At 41.6% G+C, this 7,301-nt stretch overlaps 1 long non-coding RNA gene across 1 annotated transcript; it reads right to left on the bottom strand.

The window, feature by feature from the left end:
* Positions 1-1,213: 1,213 nt before the first annotated feature.
* LOC120433036 lies at positions 1,214-1,926 on the bottom strand. The gene is made up of 2 exons (XR_005608264.1): positions 1,841-1,926; positions 1,214-1,487 (listed from the first exon to the last, which is right to left on the bottom strand). It is a non-coding gene; the product is annotated as an uncharacterized LOC120433036 (long non-coding RNA).
* Positions 1,927-7,301: the final 5,375 nt, after the last annotated feature.

A 7,301-nucleotide genomic window follows, 5' to 3' on the forward strand; every position in this document is an offset into this window, starting at 1 on the left:
GATGGGATATTGCACAGGAATGAGCAGCAGAAAATTACAGTATTGCACTTTTTAAATATAAATATCAATAACAATAAAGTGAAGTGACCAGTGCAGATTAAACAGAGTACTTGTGAAGCTGCAGGGTAGCTTCTGAGTGCTGTGTTGTGTGTGTTTAAGTGTTGTGGTTGAGGTGTCGTATGGCTTGGTGGTAAAACTGTTTTTAAGTCTTGTAGTCCGAGCAGACAGACTCCTGTAACGTCTGCCAGATGGTAACAAGGAGAAGAGCTGATGTGCTGGGTGGCTGTGGTCCTTGATGATGCTGTGTGCTTTACGGAGGCATCGCTGGAGATAAATGTCCTGAATGGCAGGAAGCCTCGTGCCAGTGATGTGCTCTGCTGCCTTCACCACCCTCTGTAGTGATTTACGGCTGCTGGCAGAGCAGCTTCTGTACCAAACTGTGATGCAGCTCGTCAGCAAGCTCTCAATTGTACACCTGTAAAAATTTGAGGTGATGTTGGCGTTCATGGTAAACTTCCTCAGCCTCCTCAGGAAGTAAAGCTGCTGGCGAGCTTTCCTGATAGCAGTGTCTGTGTGGAGGGTCCAGGAGAAGTCCTCAGTGATGTTGACTCCAAGGAACTTGAAGCTGCTGACCCTTTCGACCTTGACACCGTTGATGTGGATGGGCTGGTGTTCCCTGACTGGTCGCTTTCGGTAGTCCACTATCATTTCTCTAGTTTTGCTGATGTTGAGAGTCAGGTTATTTTCCAGGCACCACTCGTACAGTGCCATCACCTCCTCTCTATAGGCCGTCTCATCGTTGTCTGTAGGTGTAGGTGACCTGCTCTACCTCCTGAGCTACAGCCACCCCTAAAATATTAAATAATCTAGAAGGATGAAATACATGTCTTTCAGGTTCTCATCTTCTCTTTTTAGTGTTGGTCTTATCCTGCATGAATATGCTGAATTTCAAAAAGAAAAGAAAAAAACAAGAGATCTGGTGCGATTGTCTGTAGGATAATTTCCAAATGTCACATAACGGATATAGGAAGGATGTAGAGACTAACAGAGAGATAATTAATCAGCCGATGCTTGAAATAAATGAGGTGGTAGGCAGTTTGGGAGACGTGGGATTGCCAGTGTTTACAAAGCTCTTGCAAAAATTTTTTTTTTGCTGCCACCCTGACCAGCAGGGGAGCTCTAACAGAGACAAAGTAACACCATTACCCTTATGTTCTCAAAAGTCACACCAGACTTGGATTAAGTTTAATCATCTCAAAGATTCAGACAGAGGGTGAATACTGTTGCTGACCTTAAAAAAAACAAAACAAAACAAACAAAAACAAACAAACAAAAACACACACACACACACACACACACACACTATTGATTACCTACACACATCAGATATTGATAACCTTTAACTGACCCCTGATCTCCTAACTGTTCCTCAGGCCTGACTCTGGGATCCTCTCGTACTCGCTGTCACTTTCATCCAGTTCGCTGTCCTATATTGAAACAATGTTAGGGTCTGATGTTGGGTCAATGTTAAATTCTGATTCTGATTTTCCACCACGTTTGCACCCTTGGATAATATTGAAGCAACAATAAAATCATCATTAAAAACCAACAGGACTTCACAGGTATTTCAATCAATACTAAACCACTGCAAATTACCATCAATACCTGTGAAAAAGACAATTGTGTATGATATAAAAAAAGGATAACCATTATCTGTTAAGCATTATCTTACAATTTAACATAATGTAAAATTGTAACATTGTAAACATAATGTTACAATTTTACATTATGTTAAATTGTAACTGTTAAGGGTGGTGAGTTAGCGAACTCAGACGCTGACCTCTCGTTTAAGTTGAACAGTGTCTTTATTTACAGTGAAGCCAAAACCAATCCACAGTTATCCACAGTGCAAGTCCCTTCAGTGCTCCTCTCCCGTCTCCCTCGTGTATCCACAAAACTCCAGAGAATCAGTGAAGTCTCCCCTTCCGTCTCGTTCGCTTCCAGGCTTGGTGCAATACTCCAGCGCTGTCTGTCACCAGCCACACCGTTAAATAGCCCTACCAACGATGGTGGATAATTGGCAGTAGCTGGCGACGAATCGGTCGCAGGTGAGGCAGCTCAGAGCGGCAGCACTTCCGGGTCTGAGGTCTTCCGTTGCTACGCGACCGCGTGACAATCGCAGCGGAGCTGGAAAAAGCAGAGCGAGAGAGAGGAGAACAAACAAACACACACACAGGTCGACCGGTCGGGCACCGTCCGACTCTGACAGTAACATAATTTAAAATTGTAACATTATGTTTACAATGTTACAATTTTACATTATGTTAAATTGTAACATAATGTAAAATTGTAACATTATGTTTACAATGTTACAATTTTACATTATGTTAAATTGTAACATAATGTAAAATTGTAACATTATGTTACAATGTTACAATTTTACATTATGTTAAATTGTAACATAATGTAAAATTGTAACATTATGTTTTACAATGTTACAATTTTACATTATGTTAAATTGTAACATAATGTAAAATTGTAACATTATGTTTACAATGTTGCAATTTTAATGTAAAATTGTAACATTATGTTTTTAATGTTACAATTTTACATTATGTTACAATTTAATATATAATGTAAAATTGTAACATTATGTTTACAATGTTACAATCAGTAGCGGTTTTAGATACGGGCGACACGGGCAGTTGACGTGGGGGCGGCATCACGGGCATCGGCAAAATAAATAAATAAATAAATTACTCGTACTCATGCTGCCCCGACATCAGCCAGCGCATATTGGGAATGGCATAGGCACCGATCGGTTTTCTATCGCCCATTTGCTGGGAGTAAGGGCGCCCTCCGTTTGCGAGGTGCGCCTGCTTCTTGCAGCACAGGGAGGAGAGGGCGGGGCGGCGGGGATTCTCTGGCTGACTGGAGCAGCATCTAATAACCAACTCGCAAAATAAAACAAAATTAAAACAAACCAACAACACGAAAACACCAGACATCATGATACAGACTTATAATTTGCACTGATGTTTTTCGAAATTCTATACCTGAAAAGTGAGCGCGAGAGCTCTCGGTGCGCCTTCGCGCTGCTGAAGTCAAAGTAAACTTTATTGTCATCTCCGCTACATACAGTCCAGTATGTAGAGAGACGAGACGACGAGGCTCCAGTTACAGCAGTGCAAGTAAACAAACAACAAATATAAGAAGAGTAAGAAAATAAATATATACTTTAGGATTCGGGGTAAAGGGATCAATAACAATTTAAAATGTATATATTAGCACCCACAGTGACACAGGTGTCACTGCCCCTTTACACATTGAGGACACTTTCTGTTAATGTTTCAGAATTGACTGTCCCATGGTTTTATATGACGGTAAAAAATGGGTCTGGGCTCTTAACACTGGAAGTGTTGGAGTAGTTGTCAAACAGCTAACAGGTCATCTGCAGAGGAATGGCTTATCTGAAGAGTTTCAGTCAGGTTTCAGAGCTCATCACAGCACAGAAACAGCTTTAGTGAAGGTTACAAATGATCTTCTTATGGCCTCTGACAGTGGACTCATCTCTGTGCTTGTCCTGCTAGACCTTAGTGCTGCGTTTGATACTGTTGACCATAATATCCTATTAGAGCGATTAGAACATGCTGTAGGTGTTACAGGTACTGTGCTGCAGTGGTTTGTATCATATCTGTCTAATAGACTCCAATTTGTTCAAGTAAATGGAGAGTCCTCTTCACACACTAAGGTCAATTATGGTGTTAAACAGGGTTCGGTGCTAGGACCAATTCTATTTCCATTATACATGCTTCCCTAGGCAGCATCATTAGAAGACATAGCATAAATTTTCACTGCTATGCAGATGACACGCAGCTCTATCTATCCATGAAGCCAGGTAACACACACCAATTAGTTAAACTGCAGGAATGCCTTAAAGACATAAAGACCTGGATGGCCGCTAATTTTCTGCTTCTTAATTCAGATAAAACTGAAGTTATTATACTTGGCCCTGAAAATCTTAGAAATATGGTATCTAAACAGATTCTTACTCTGGATGGCATTACCTTGGCCTTCAGTAATGCTGTGAGGAACCTTTGAGTCATTTTGGACCAGGACATGTCCTTCAACGCACATATTAAACAAATATGTAAGACTTCTTTCTTCCATTTGCGCAATATCTTTAAAATTAGAAATATCCTGTCTCAGAGTGACGCTGAAAAACTAGTTCATGCATTTATTACTTCCAGGCTGGACTACTGTAATTCTTTATTATCAGGATGTCCTAAAACTCGCTGAAAAGCCTTCAGCTGATCCAAAATGCTGCAGCAAGAGTCCTGACAGGGACTAGAAAGAGAGAGCATATTTCTCCTGTTTTGGCTTCCTTCATTGGCTTCCTGTTAAATCCAGAATTGAATTCAAAATCCTGCTCCTCACATACAAGGTCTTAAATAATCTGGCCCCATCTTATCTTAATGACCTTGTAGTGCCATATCACCCTATTAGAGCACTTCGCTCTCGCTCTGCAGGCCTACTTGCTGTTCCTAGAGTATTTAAAAGGAGAATGGGAGGAGAGCCTTCAGTTTTCAGGCCCTCTTCTGTGGAACCAGCTTCCAGTTTGGATTCGGGAGACAGACACTATCTCTACTTTCAAGATTAGGCTTAAAACTTTCCTTTTGCTAAAGCATATAGTTAGGGCTGGACCAGGTGACCCTGAATCCTCCCTTAGTTATGCTGCAATAGACGAGGCTGCCGGGATTCCCAGTTTTCAGTTTTATTTGTCATATCCAAGTTAGCACAGGGTCAACATTGCAATGAAATGTGTTTGACGAGCAGCAGTCACTCAGCAGCATGATACAGTAGGAGAAAATATAATAAAATATAATAAATAAAAAAAAAAAAAATAGTAAAGAGCAAAATATTAGAGAGACATGGTAAAAGAGAAAAGATGACTAAATATATATGTATCTATAAATATAAATATAAATATATGTACACTAGTGATTAAATAAGAAAATCTTGAAAAGAAATATGACGGGAGGGCAGATGGGATATTGCACAGGAATGAGCAGCAGAAAATTACAGTATTGCACTTTTTAAATATAAATATCAATAACAATAAAGTGAAGTGACCAGTGCAGATTAAACAGAGTACTTGTGAAGCTGCAGGGTAGCTTCTGAGTGCTGTGTTGTGTGTGTTTAAGTGTTGTGGTTGAGGTGTCGTATGGCTTGGTGGTAAAAACTGTTTTTAAGTCTTGTAGTCCGAGCAGACAGACTCCTGTAACGTCTGCCAGATGGTAACAAGGAGAAGAGCTGATGTGCTGGGTGGCTGTGGTCCTTGATGATGCTGTGTGCTTTACGGAGGCATCGCTGGAGATAAATGTCCTGAATGGCAGGAAGCCTCGTGCCAGTGATGTGCTCTGCTGCCTTCACCACCCTCTGTAGTGATTTACGGCTGCTGGCAGAGCAGCTTCTGTACCAAACTGTGATGCAGCTCGTCAGCAAGCTCTCAATTGCACACCTGTAAAAATTTGAGGTGATGTTGGCGTTCATGCTAAACTTCCTCAGCCTCCTCAGGAAGTAAAGCTGCTGGCGAGCTTTCCTGATAGCAGTGTCTGTGTGGAGGGTCCAGGAGAAGTCCTCAGTGATGTTGACTCCAAGGAACTTGAAGCTGCTGACCTTTCGACCTTGACACCGTTGATGTGGATGGGCTGGTGTTCCTGACTGGTCGTTTCCGGTAGTCCACTATCATTTCTCTAGTTTTGCTGATGTTGAGAGTCAGGTTATTTTCCAGGCACCACTGTACAGTGCCATCACCTCCTCTCTATAGGCCGTCTCATCGTTGTCTGTAGGTGTAGGTGACCTGCTCTACCTCCTGAGCTACAGCCACCCCTAAAATATTAAATAATCTAGAAGGATGAAATACATGTCTTTCAGGTTCTCATCTCTCTTTTAGTGTTGGTCTTATCCTGCATGAATATGCTGAATTTCAAAAGAAAAGAAAAACAAGAGATCTGGTGCGATTGTCTGTAGGATAATTTCCAAATGTCACATAACGGATATAGGAAGGATGTAGAGACTAACAGAGAGATAATTAATCAGCCGATGCTTGAAATAAATGAGGTGGTAGGCAGTTTGGGAGACGTGGGATTGCCAGTGTTTACAAAGCTCTTGCAAAAAAATGGGTTTTTGCTGCCACCCTGACCAGCAGGGGAGCTCTAACAGAGACAAAGTAACACCATTACCCTTATGTTCTCAAAAGTCACACCAGACTTGGATTAAGTTTAATCATCTCAAAGATTCAGACAGAGGGTGAATACTGTTGCTGACCTTAAAAAAACAAAACAAAACAAACAAAAACAAACAAAAAAAAACACACACACACACACACACTATTGATTACCTACACACATCAGATATTGATAACCTTTAACTGACCCCTGATCTCCTAACTGTTCCTCAGGCCTGACTCTGGGATCCTCTCGTACTCGCTGTCACTTTCATCCAGTTCGCTGTCCTATATTGAAACAATGTTAGGGTCTGATGTTGGGTCAATGTTAAATTCTGATTCTGATTTTCCACCACGTTTGCACCCTTGGATAATATTGAAGCAACAATAAAATCATCATTAAAACCAACAGGACTTCACAGGTATTTCAATCAATACTAAACCACTGCAAATTACCATCAATACCTGTGAAAAAGACAATTGTGTATGATATAAAAAAGGATAACCATTATCTGTTAAGCATTATGTTACAATTTAACATAATGTAAAATTGTAACATTAAACATAATGTTACAATTTTACATTATGTTAAATTGTAACTGTTAAGGGTGGTGAGTTAGCGAACTCAGACGCTGACCTCTCGTTTAAGTTGAACAGTGTCTTTATTTACAGTGAAGCCAAAACCAATCCACAGTTATCCACAGTGCAAGTCCCTTCAGTGCTCCTCTCCCCGTCTCCCTCGTGTGTCCACAAAACTCCAGAGAATCAGTGCAGTCTCCCCTTCCGTCTCGTTCGCTTCCAGGCTTGGTGCAATACTCCAGCGCTGTCTGTCACTCAGCCACACCGTTAAATAGCCCTGCCAACGATGGTGGATAATTGGCAGTAGCTGGCGACGAATCGGTCGCAGGTGAGGCAGCTCAGAGCGGCAGCACTTCCGGGTCTGAGGTCTTCCGTTGCTACGCGACCGCGTGACAATCGCAGCGGAGCCGGAGAAAAAGCAGAGCGAGAGAGGAGAACAAACACACACACACACACAGGTCGACCGGTCGGGGCACCGTCCGACTCTGACAGT

The sequence above is a fragment of the Oreochromis aureus genome, linkage group 2 (assembly GCF_013358895.1).
Source record: "Oreochromis aureus strain Israel breed Guangdong linkage group 2, ZZ_aureus, whole genome shotgun sequence".
Lineage (NCBI taxonomy): Eukaryota > Metazoa > Chordata > Actinopteri > Cichliformes > Cichlidae > Oreochromis > Oreochromis aureus.